The 13,644-nt window shown below is 39.5% G+C and overlaps 1 protein-coding gene across 2 annotated transcripts in view; it reads left to right on the top strand.

The window, feature by feature from the left end:
- Positions 1-9,873: 9,873 nt before the first annotated feature.
- Positions 9,874-13,644, top strand: part of LOC118821838 (paralemmin-1-like) — a 44,576-nt gene continuing 40,805 nt past the window's right edge. For both annotated transcript variants that reach the window (XM_036590577.1, XM_036590576.1), the window contains exon 1: positions 9,874-10,074. The gene's annotated coding sequence lies outside the window, so the exon portion shown is untranslated. The remainder of the gene's footprint in view (positions 10,075-13,644) is intronic.

Here is a 13,644-nt window from a genome sequence, read left to right as displayed (position 1 = left end):
CCATTATAATTCTCCACCAGGTGGGACAGTTACGCCTTATTACCAAACATGTGACATTCCAGCAAACACAGAGGATGCAAAAGCAACGGATCTGAATGTAAATGAAAGCTTTGTCTTCTCCAGTACCAATTTCAGCCTTTTATTGGTTGGCAATGTGGTTTCCAGTCATCAGGTCTCTAACGCCATCTGGATGTGGTGCATTCTGGCTGTGAAATTAAGTGGAATGACTCTGATAGCACACACCGTGTGCGACTGAAGATGGCTGATCTCTCAGTAGTAAGTCCAACTTGCTTTGCACTGATCTGATTCAGTAGAACAATATGATTTTTGAAACATCTCCATGTTTACAAAACACAATGGTTAATTCCAGCTCAGGGGCCTGAAACACGTACAACAGAGACAGGGTTCCTGACTAAATTGAAACGGAACAGTGGTTAACTTGTTTTACAAAAGGCATTTAACTACTTTCTCTGTTAGGCCAGGTTAGATACTCAAACTATGTGTGCATGCACATGGAAGTGTGAGGATGTGGAAAAGTAAAGAATGTAAGAATGTAGAAAGTAATTTATAGCAGCAGTTTTAATAGCATTTAAAAGCAGTGCTGTTTGTGTTAGCACTTATTGGCATAACCATTGCTTTATATTCTTAATATCTCTCCCCTGATAGGTCCAAAAGCTATTTATCATCCAAAATTTCAAACTTATCCAGCTCTGGAGCAGGCCAGGTGTGCAGTATAAGTTGATACGGTGATGTGTCCTGATTTACCATTGTGAGACAGAAAATCCACAATTAGATCAAGCTAAAAATGTAATTACATTTGTTTTTTTTTTAATCTAGTAAGTCAGATGTTGATAATTTTGAGAATTTTGAGAATCAGGGATCAGAAAATGCAGGCAAATCCATCAACCAGTCACATAAACACATAAAGGAACGTAAAAATCAAAAATCAGAAAGGCACACTTGGAAACACAGCTGGGAACTACATGAAAACCACCAAGAACAAAACTAGAGCCAAACTAACACAACAAGAAACAGGTGCTGGGGATAATGAGGGGGTGGAGCTGGAATATTCCAAAAAGATCCATTTTTTTGTTTTTGTTTTGTCTCATGTTACAAAAAAACATCTCATCAATTGGCTCCCAATGTTCAACTAAAAGAGCTGACTCATTCATGAATGACACTACAAGATAAGCAAAAGGTAGTTATCAATAAACTAACATAAAAAGCAGCAATATTGGGGGTAATGATGGGGCAAAGCTAGAATATTCCAAAGAGATCAAGGGGGGAGTCCTGATTTTCAGCTACAGCAACAAAAAATCTACCAATTTGTTTGTCTTAATTTACAAAAAAATGTCGGCTCATCAATGTGAGTGAGCTCCTAACGTTTACTTGAAAGAGTCAGCTGTAAGAGCCGACCCGGTTGCAAACGACACATCGCTAGTGCACATCCAACTGACATACATCCAGGCCATACTTCAGATTGAAGTCGAGGCCTTTGGAATGATAAGGTAATGGAATCTCACCCAGTCAGAAGGTTAAAGAGAGATAATTGAAGCTCATATTAGAAGTTCAGCTGCAGTGGTTTTTAATTCTCTCATTGTAGCTCTGCCCTTCACTGTGTCGATGTATATTAATTCATCATTAGCAAGAGGCTAAATGGCCATCAGTGACACAGGAGCAGGCAAACTAGCTGCAGAATGAGACTGGAGCATTTTTTTAACATGGGATAAAGAGCTTTCACTAGCTTATCATTTCACTATATCCATACACTCACTGGCAAACTTTATCGGTACACCTGTAGTTGTATACAAAGCTTTTAACACCACCAGTGAAATTACCTGTTTTGTTGATTTTCGAAGTGAAAAGAAGTAAACACAAGCTCTGCGGCAAACTGTAATGCATAGTTTAATTTTACCTAGAGATGGATCGATCAGTGTTTTTGGGGCCGATACCGATTGCCGATCGTTTTTTAGCATGATCAGCCAATAGCCATTCTACAAAAAAGACAGCAACACAGGCAGCTCCACTTCTTACTAGAGCTATAGTTGCATAATGAGCGACTCTGCAGGTATGTCCTTAGTGGGGGAATTGGAGGCTCTGCTTCTGCTTGTTCTTCTCATTAAAAAAAATGAGTGAATGACCTCCGGTTAAATACACTCACTGTAACATACTCACCGTCATTCATAGCCTTTCACCTCTCATCTGCCATATATTGTCTTTAACCACTGCATTTTTTTAGTCAGTGTTTGCTTGCCGCATTAGCTTTAGTGCTCTGCTACAAGGGTTCTGCTGCCATCCTAATGCATGTTTGTTTGGGCTGCAACAATGACAACGAAGCCTGATTTTAACGCATCCATACAGCACAGAAAATAGAGCAGGCTTCAATTAAAAATGTATGCAGCATTGCAGTCTGTCAGTTTCAGACTCAGTGTGAAAGACATTAATATATGTGCGTTTTTTTCGTCCATTATAATCAGACTCCGTGTAAATTGGCCTGTAGTCCTGTAGTCAAAGGGCCTGCATTTCTATCTAGCATTTGAACAAGGAACTGCAGGGTCCTGCGACCAAGGAGACTCGCACAGGACTGCAGCTATCCTTAAATATGTCTCATATGTTTTACGTTACTGATCAGCTCTCAGGATCGGCTAAGTTGGAGAAATATCAGCCGATCAGCGATTGCATGTTTGGGCTGAAAATCACAGATACCATTACATAGCCCATAGATCATTCCATCTCTAATTTTAACATATTGGGAAAAATAAAATATAAAGCATAAAATGTTCCATAACAAGTCCACAGTTTATGGTTTTTCCTCAAGTATGTTCAATTCTGCAAATAAACAGCAATTGTATATTAAAATGTGCAGTATTCCCTGTAAAGGATGTGAAACTTATCTTCGTTTAGAAAATTAACAAAAAATGTTATTTAACCAGGGGTGCCCAAACTTGTATCGTGTATCTACAGGCATTGTCCATTTTATCAGCTCCACTTACCATATCGGTGCATTTTGCAGCTCAACAATTAGAGACTGTAGTCCATCTGCTTCTGTGCATAATTTGACAGCCCCCCTTTGCCCCATTCATCATTGGTCAAGACACCCACAGGACCACCACAGAGCAGGTATTTTTGGAGAGTGGATCATTCACAGCACTGCAGTGACACTGACATGTTAGCAGTGTTACTGGAGTTTTCAAGCAACTCTGTGTCACTGCTGGACTGAGAATGAGCCACCAACCAAAAATATCCAGCCAAATATCACAAACTGTGCAGAAGCAGATGAGCTATCATCCCTGACTTCACATCTAACAAAGTAGGTGTATCTAATACAGTAACACACAATAAATGTACACAGTCATAAAATACAGCAACACTGCTGTGTCTGATCTGCCTGCTCAGTGATGGTCCTGGGGGGGGTCCCTGACCACTGCTGGAGGGGGTAAAGCAGGCTAATTATTCAGAGAAACAGGCTGACTATAGTCTATAACTATAACTGAGTGCACTTATATGGAAAATGGACTTGATAAAATGGACAATGAGTGTAGATACAATAGAGTAGATCCCTAATAAAGTGGTCTGTGAGTGTATATTGTTGGTATATATAAATTGTCCAACCAATTCTGCTGCATGAAATTGACCCACCCTTTCTCTGGCCACAAATCTGGTCTGTCGTAGCAGCTGTTTCAAGGCTGGACAATCTCCATTCAACCCAATGAGAAACTGTAGTGGACAGTAGTTTGTCCAGATTTCAAATTATAATAATTTTGCTTGGGACTATGAAGTTGAAAAGGCAACTGTGACAACCAGCCCTAAGGGGCTAATTATTTTAAATGTTATATAAGTTGATGCCCCACTTATCAAAATCACATTTCACAATCCATGACTTAGTTCAGTGCTGTTCATACACCTACAGAAGCTCACTTCATGAGGATACACATTTACGGCCCAATCCCATTTCACCCCTTGCCCCTACCACTTAGCCCTACCACTCTGTTTTGCACGTTCATGTCTAGGGGTAGGGTGTCCCGACTTTTGTTGAGATAGAGGGGTAGGGCGAAGTGTTAGGGCTACATGGCCCTCCAAACTGAGGTTTTATAGAGGCACATTCCAAACAGGAGTGTTACAAGAAAAAAAGCAAAACCGGCAAGATGGCTGCGCAAGTGACTAAAGTATTTTCTCCATTAAAAATTACAGTAACCATTGTATTATCTCAGTTAAATGTTGTTTCAGTGTATTATGGTCCTTTTTTCATAACAAGCATAAAAATCATTAATAGTATGCTGATGTCTTGGTAGCTAGCTAGCTACATTTCCCGTTCCACCTTAAATGGTGCAGCAGTTCTGATGCCTTTGGTGCCAGAATGTAACTGCTGCACTATTTAAGGTGGAACAGGAAAAATCGAACAAAAAGCTGGTGAATAGCTGACTTCAGCTTCATATCACAGAAGAATTGGGGGTGGGTGATATTAAATAATTGCCCCTCTTTGAGGCATATGATTCTCTAAATTTAACTAAAGACCAGCAGTGAGGTTGCTGAACTTTACCCTCCTCTGCTATCACTGCAGACCGGCAGGGTCGCCAACAGATCACCACTAGTAGCCTGTTAATGAAGTAGTGTTCTTCTTTATTTGAGAGTAGTCCCATTTCATAGGGGAAGAGTTCAACCACAACCCCTTTTAACTCAGTTCCAATGGGTAAGATGACACTTGAAAACAAAGGGTAGAGGTAAAAATAACAAATAGGATTGGGCCATTTACCTCTAGGTCTCCAACGGCTACCCTTCTGCTGCAGAGTGATAACTATGAAATAGAAAACTAGCCAGGAAGTGGATCACGGAGTAGTGCAGGAAAAAAGCAGACCCATGAGCATTCTCTAATTTCATGCTGGAAGTGCTTTTACCTTCCTGCTATAATTACAAGCTTTGATTGTCAGGAGGCCCCTAACCAACCAGATGAATATAGCAAGCAGAGACAATAATAAAATGTCCAAATAAAATCTACTGAAGACTCTGCAACTTGGTAACGGTGAGCCAAGGTGGTCCACTGTGTAAACTACTCTTGTGCCTGTAGGGCCCTACATTGCAGGGGTTTGTGTGTGTTATTATATAGCATTGCTCTACAGCATATTACACTGCAGTCCCCTGAGTCTCTCTCAGCTTCCAGTCTGCCAGCACTACTGACAGACCATTACGGGGGGGTCTGGGCAGAGGGGCGTAGGATGTGAATTTATGTTACTACGGCAACCTTGCATCCTCTGAGGCTGACGCAAGCTTCGGGGCATGAAGACACAAATGAAACACAATCATGGAAATCTCAATGAAGACTCTTTACACACATACACAGACCCCTTTTCCACCATCAGACATTGGAGGATGATTTTGCTTTTTGGCATAATTTGTGGCAATACATCGCCCACTGTGGCTCCATTTGTGCTATTCAGTGACACAGATTCATTAGCAGTAATGGCCTCTGAACATGCACTTCTACAGTTCACTGGTCTAGACATAATCAGCCTGAAAAGCCTCTCCAACCATACTCATTTTAGACATGAATATGCTGTCAACTAAGCAGACAGCTTTGGTGGAATGAAAAAGAAATGAATAAGATGGATGTGTTTTCAAATGCGTGTACACCCTCTTGATTTTTCATACACACAGACACACTCACAGTCAAGCAGTCACAACTAAAGAAATGGTTTGGTGGAAATGAGTCTCCACCTCCTCTTTCAGGATTATTTTATCTGTAGGAGAAATATGAGTTTTCTAGTTTGTTTCTCATATTGATTTACCATGTTTGTAGAGATTTGAAGATTTGTTTTACCCACCAGCAACAGTGGCTGGTTACCAGACATGAGCTACATAAAACATGTTTCAACTAATGATTACCATTTTACAAACAAAAAAAATTAGCACTGTATGTAAGATAAACCATTCAAAGGAAAACCTGACACAGCATAAATGCTGCACATTGAACTAGCATGGCTGTAATCTATCTATATTTACAGGTACAGTAGATACAGCGTATCAGTATTAAGAAATTAATGGAATTATCACACAAATCCACTGAGAATACAGATTTAACGTCTTTGCCAACACTTCACTCGCTATAACTTCACTCAGGTTCAGCAAGAACGGCAATGCTATCACAACATAATTGTACAGTTAAATGCAAATTTAGTTGATTTAATTGAACATAATATTATTAATATTAATATAATATTTATTTAACACTACATATTTATACTACTACTATGAATAATAATAATAAAAGTAATAATATTAATAATCATAATAATAACTGGAATTTCTAAAGGAATGGTTGCACAGCTTAAATGGTTCCCACCACCTTAAATCTGCTACCCTAAATCCAGCTACCTTAAATACACTGCTACCTAAAATCTCCTGGTACCTTAAAAATGTGTGTGTGCATTTGTGTGGTGTGTTCAGTGTGTGTGTGGTGTTGAGTGTGTTTGTGGAGTGTGTGGTGTGTTCAGTGTGTGTTAGTGCATTTTTATGACACGAGAAAGGTGCCCAAACTTTTGCACTCCATTCATTCCTATGGGAAAAAATTCCATTGCTATACGGAAACCAAGCATCCAATCAAAAAGCTGTATATAAGCCCAAATCACACAAGGCTGTGTAGTTTGTTTAGGCTGTTTTTATTACTCTGCATTTATGACTGATGTATATAAATGCCACTCTTAGAGAAGAGCACCTAGTTGCCCCCAGGTAATTTGAGTTTGATCACTAAGACATTAAGACAATAATCTTCTAAAGTTCAATATTTTTATGCTTAAAAAATACAATTACTATGTTTTAATTGTATTTTAAGTTCAAAGTACCAGCATAAATGCTGCCTACAACTTTTGTGCACAAACTTTTCGACCAGGAAAGAGGCCATGTGTCAGCATACAACGCCTCTGACCTATGTAGGCATAGCTAGCCTCACCTAATGCAATGCAAATAGAAATGTCGAGCATGCACTTATGTATGCAACACATCCTAAATTATTCAACCTCATTTGATTCGTTTGCCAGATTCAACCAGGCACTGTGTGACCATTCCCGCTCTCAAGCAAGACCCTGATCAAAGCAACAGTGGTTTGCATTATGTGGGAGTTTTGTTGTAGCAGCAGTGGAAGAAAATTGGCCATGATGTTCAATCAATAGAGAACGACTCATTTAATTATAGCCTGCTTGTTTTTCTCCATAAGATCTTCAAGAACCTCTTGTTCCAACATGAATGCTATGAATATATATATATATTTTCTTTTCTTCTGCCCAAGGGAAATGATGCATGCTATTTTCTATGCAGAACACCAGATGGGGAACTGAGGCATAATGCACAGAGAGACACTATTTTAATAATATGCAAATCTATGTTTACTGTGGTTCATTAAAATTCATGATGCAGCAAAGTCGCAAGGGTCAGGACAGACAAAAACACTGGAGACAGGTTGTGCACCTGCACAGGCAGATTTTCACCAGTCACTTCCTCCACCTGGGGGTGTAAGTGCACTTGAAGGACTGGTTGTCTTTGGAATTCACAATAAGGTTTAGTGTAACAGATTCAATGGAAAGCTATGATGGCTGTAGTCACACAGTGTTTTGGGCCAAGTTTTGACTGCAGTTTCATCGTAGATGTGCTTCAAAGAGAAGGCCCAGAGCCCCATTCTCACCTGGCACTAATATATGACCTGGGTGATCCGATTATAAGTGGACAAGTGCAGGTATGAACAGGGTCCACTGTAGCTCAGAGATGCATTGTAATCTGATCACTCAAGTGGTCAGGGACGCTTAATGGAGTTATGGAATAATGAAAATTTTGGGGGAAGGCCATGTCTGAAACCCCTCCAATCCTTCCAATCTTCCTTCCTGTAAATTCCCATCTATACCTTCTGTTTCACATGATGAAGTTTTCACAATCCCAACTCCCACCACATCTCCCCATCTCCTCCCTGTTTCTCAGTCCTATGTCATTTCTACTACAGTTAAGGGGGGTTCTGGCCTTCTAGCTCCAAGCAGAAGCCTCCCAGAAGTCCTCAGAATTCCCTCCCCTCCCTCTATGAGTCTTACTTCATCCTACCACCATATGCTGAAGGCACCGTCCAAACTAGCAAATGACCAAATAACATTTGTAGAGTAAAGGCTAAAGCTTCTCAGCGCAATACCATTAAACAACTGCATTACTAACTGCGTCATCGCAGCAGAGACTGCTGCTTAGCTTCTTTCTTTGGCTTCACTTAGTGGGGCTTGTTTGTCTTGCTAACTGAAAATAGTTTGACATTAAATAAATGTATGTTTTTGTCTTTAAATAACATAAAATATTACTTGAAATGAAAGTATTTTAATTAATGAGAAATGTGTATTTTCATCCAAAAAGAATCTCAATCCCATGAAACACAATGAAATAAATTGTCAATTTTGTTCAATTTTGTTACATTGAATGGAAAAACTTTTTAAATGCTCCCATTTGTTTGTTTGTGTTAGAAACACAAACACACAATCTGAACATTTAATATGGCTTGTACATTTAAACAACCAAGGACTTGTGGCATATTTTGTCTGAAAACAAACAGCCTCACTGAAGACACATTTGAGATCCATGGAAATGCCAGATGGAACAGCTAATAAGTTTTGCTGTCCACTTGTGATCAGATCATTCAAGACTTGTGAAAAGGGCCCAAGTGGCTTGCTCCTCAACAAACACTGAGAATAAAGATGCTCTGAATAGACCTACTGTTAGAATTCTCCATTTTTGGCTAATTTGAGGGCAGGATTTTTTCTAGAATAAAGTTTGTCCTTGATCAAAGAAAAACATTTCCAATTAATTATAAGTGGGCTGCTACTCAGGTGATGATGAGCTGAATATCTATCTCTCTGTATCAGGAAAACCCAAAACTATTATTGTACATCTCTGCAAAACTTCAGTCTCAGTCTGTAGCCTCCCACATTCCGTACACAATCTATATATTCCTATAAGTACTGTGTACTGCTTGTGTTTTTGTATTTATTGTAAGTCTTTTGTATATATTGCTCTGTATTGTCTGCACTGTGTATATGTTTTGCGTTTGTGTTCCTGCGTTGCATCATGGTCCTGGAGGAATGTTGTTTTGTTTCAATGTCTATTTGTATACAGTTGAAATTACAAGAAATGCTCTTGAACTTGAACTCCTGAACTTGAGGTCGAGCCCCTGCTGACTGTATGCCAGCGCTGATCCACCCTCAGACCACCCAGATTATTGTCCTGCGTACAATGTCTAACTAGTTTTTAACGTCTCAAACATATTTTAACAAAGCCTTTTTTTTTTGGAAAATAAACTAAGACATTACAAACAATTGAGAGAAATATATATAATAGGCCTAATACAAAATGTTATAATATTGTTGAAAATGTTTTTATTACAGCTTTATTTATGACATTTAATAATATATAAAATTATTTACTAAACTAATTTACAAAGGATAGTGAAAGAAAGAAACGAGGGAAAAGTGGCCCTTAACCACCAGTGGGCCTCCCAGAAAACACTAAGCAAAAAGCCAGTGGGCCACCAGCTTTGCCTTCAGGGGGCCAATAGTGGGCCTCTGTCCTCTTATATCTGGGCTACTGATAAGGATGACAATTAATGGCCTCTGAATCAACTGCCACAAAGATAAGGATGAAATATAGTGATACTTAAATTAAACAGTTCATACATTCATATATATTTTTTTGATTAATGCTTATCATTGCGCTACCATATCGTCACGTAATTGCCAAAATACACCTTGCCCTCTTTAGCCATTTTCTGCCCACGAAACGAAACTGCTCATTCCAGAAGGTGAAGGTGCAATGCAGCTGATTGGACAAGGTGAGTTTGGAGAGGCGAGTGCAGTGGCCGGGGCTTTTGAAACTGGACACTCCCCCGAGTAATTCAGACTTCCTTGAGGGTTTACTGAGGTAAAGTAGGGTGTTTAACGCTCAAAACGCTGAGAAAAGAGAGAGATATTTCTGAACGCTTCAGGAATTCGTCAGAGCTCAAACTTTCTCCCGCCGTTTCAGCTTCCGAGACCAAACTGGAATAAACCACACAGACTACAGGTAAGACCACAGTCTGTGTCCTGAGGTTTTCTCCATGAAGTGCCTCAGTTGGTGATTTAACTTCGTATTTCTCTCATTTGTCTTAATACTAGTAGGATAATACTGGTTTGTGCGGGATAATTAGCCTATTGCTAATGTAAGAAAGCCTGTTGTTAATGTTGTGAACTTTGCTATGCGGGTCTTGGTTGCCATGGCGCAATGGCGGACTTTTTAAACCTTTTTAAAGCTTTTAAACTCCGTTTACCTCACCCTCCTCAACGGTTAAGTTTAGGATTTAAGCGTCAGCAGTTTGCTTTCCAGTGTGGGTGAATTGGACGAAATGTATAATCAGATATCAGTGGTTTAGACTGTATGATATTTTATCAGGTAGTCCATTCCTCATTATAATCAGTCCACTCAGCTCTTACAATGAAATAAGCTGTAACAGCATTTGCATTACGTTAAGTTAAGCGGTGGTCAGGTGAATTCAATTGTGGCAGCTTTGAGAAAGCAGGAGAAAATTCTCATCACGGCTATAACACTTAGCACACGGTCCTGTTTGGCTTGCAGGAAGACAGGTTAAATATAACCCGCGCCTATGATAATGAATAACGGCGCTGGTTTCGGCTGGAACGAACCTTCCCAACAAACATCCTGCTGCTGAAGGACAAACTCCTGAACACAGGGATCATTATTAGATCCCTCTCTGAAAGCACAGGTCTGGCCCAAATTGGTTAACATTACAATTTAACGTCAGATTCTGTGACAGGCCACAAGAATTCAGTTAGGTCCACTGGCTGCAGTTTTGCCACATTCTGGGAGTGAGTGGACTAAAAGACATCCTCATGCTCCTGTCCAGAGAGTGAAGACACTGTACACCACAAGAATAGCTGTGAGATGAACCTTACCTAAAATGTAGTCGATCAACCAATACACTTGGTGCCTGACGTTTGCTTTTTTTAGTTTTTTACTCGAGATGTGAGGCTTTAGTTCAAGAGGACTTCCACCGATTTAGACATAATTCAGTTGTTATGAACAAAAGTCATTTAAAGTATTTTGATGTGAAATGGGTCATTGTAGAGAAACGTACTGGCTCTAATTTATTTACAAAGGTGGTGACAGGAACCAGGGATAAATGTTAACTAACATTAACGTTGATAATGACAAAATAGTAGTAAGCATGAAAACAAGTTTTCTCTAGGGAATATTTTGCCATACAGTGCTCTGTAGGTACATTTTCGCCATAAATGAATTTTTAAAAATACTGTGGTGTCGGCGTAGAAGAAGACGCAGAAGCAAATACTCTTTTATTGAACAGGCCCTTCAACAGGCAGCAAGAAATGCCCAGCCCAGTGCTACCGAATAGCAGCAATAATAGCTGGGGAAGGTCACCAATAGCCATACCACTTCACTTCGTGGTAAACACTAAACCCACACTAACTAACCCACAGCCCAACACCATAAAACCCCCTCAACACATAGACACGTCTTAAACTAGAAAACAACAACATTAAGAAGAACCACAACTGCAACAAAGGTCCTTTTAATGGAGGAATTAGGATGGATGCCACAATATGTTTTAGGCTGAAAGCTTTTCAAAACTTGTGAAACGGTATCTCAGGCATCAGACAGCATATTTGAACTATTTCATATAATAGCTTTCTGTGACAGAGCTTTTAGCATCATTAAAGGCTTTAGTTGTTTGGTTCCTATCACCACCACTCTGAACAATTCCAACTTGAGAAGTTTCTCTACAATAGCACATTTGACATCAAACCACTGTAAACCATAAATGACTTTGTTCACATGTTAACGATATAATTCTGTCGACATTTTGAAACATCTGTGGAAATCCTCATTGTAATGGACACCTCCCGATTGTAATGGACTAGCTATCAGTTTGCATGAAAGCTACATACCTAAATCAAACAATGTTAAATTGTTAGGTAACCTCAGAGTTTGCTAATGTGGTTTCCGTCATTGAGTGATAAACTGTTATTTAACATAGAAAACTTTTTAACCTTTGTTTTTTGGCCTGAACCATGGTTTTAATCTTTCCATATTTTGAAACTTTGTACCAATTAAAATCCAGAGCAGCGCTGTAGCTTGAGGTGAACAGTGTCTAATCTCATATGCAGTTACATTAGTCCCTTTGCATGCTCATTTCATATCAGTTCTCTAAGTGCATGTGGAGCTGCACACACATATCTACCCACGCACGTTCCCAATGTAAGGAATCATGCTGGCGTAGGGACAGATGTTCTCCACTCTCTCTCCTTCTTCATGCCACACTCCAGTAACCACAGCAGAGAGAACAGCTCTAAGCAGCTAGATTGCACCTGGGGCAGTCGAGCTTCTCTTTAAAGACCCCTGCTTGCAGGAGCATAGGGGGACGAGGAGAAGGCATGGAGGGATGGGCACTGAGCGGGGGGGAGTCCATATGGACCAAAATCTGTCTCCTGGTTGAGTTGTCACAGTTTTGTTAATGCTCAAGGTATGGATATTTCAGGGCCACAACAGTGAGGCGAACAAAATGGGCCGCTGTGTGAGAATGTGAGTGCGTATAAATGTGTGCTTCACTTGAGTGGGCAGCTGTAAGAGACGGGGCTACTGCAGGCTTCAACTCCGCTAATGTTAGATGTGTGTTAGCTCTACTGCCCTACTTTTCTCAAGGCTTCCCTATTCAGCAGGCTAAGGAAGCACTACAGCACTTTCATTTGGCATGCAGCAACAGGACATATCTAGGCTTTTACATTCACGCCTACAATATCAAGTTATGGCTTAGAGAGTGCATCAACTGGTGTTGCTTGGAAATGCTTTTGTTAAGGAATTAAAGGAAATTATTACATGTACACGTGACTTGGACATACACCACTGTTCAATAGTGTATAACTGTTCACTCTCCAGTCCATAGAGTCCAAAAATATAAACAGAGCTGCAAAAAACAGCCCAATTTTAGTTGACTGTGTCTGTGATGTCATGGAAACTAGCACCGTTACATATTTCAACCTATTCAGCGTACAGCAGTTTAGTGCAGTCCATCTAATGAAGTAATATGGAGTGTTTCAGCCTGGGCTGCTTTTTGATTGAGACACAAAACAGGGCAGCCACTCAGGACAGATTTTATTTACATATACACATACAAGTTTTAAAGGCACAGTATCAAAAACTACCTGTTTAATACTAAGGGATAAAGAGAAGTTGGAAAATATTAATGTAAAAATGAGTTTTGGCACATTTAAGCCACACATGTCAAAAGTGGACATCAGCCTTTATAGATATTAATTTTATTTAAAGTCCATTCTCAGTGTTATATAGCTTTCTTGATTTTTAGGAAATCGGCTTCAGCTCCATTCATTATCAAAAAAGTATATTTATTTTCAGGTTTTTACAAATTGTATGTAAAATGAAAGTATTAGCGCCATATTATAATGAATTTACATATTTATGCATGTATGTATCTGCAACAAAATTATTATTACAACTATAATAGTAATAACAATAATTTTCACACCTTTTGTTTTTAAGACTGTTTGAAGAAAATGGAAATGAGAATTAAGGATTAATTCTCCAACCTTTTCTCCCAAATGA

Source organism: Colossoma macropomum, unplaced genomic scaffold, assembly GCF_904425465.1.
Source record: "Colossoma macropomum unplaced genomic scaffold, Colossoma_macropomum, whole genome shotgun sequence".
Lineage (NCBI taxonomy): Eukaryota > Metazoa > Chordata > Actinopteri > Characiformes > Serrasalmidae > Colossoma > Colossoma macropomum.
The sequence above is the reverse complement of the archived record's forward strand: the minus strand, read 5'-3'. Positions and strand labels throughout refer to the sequence as shown.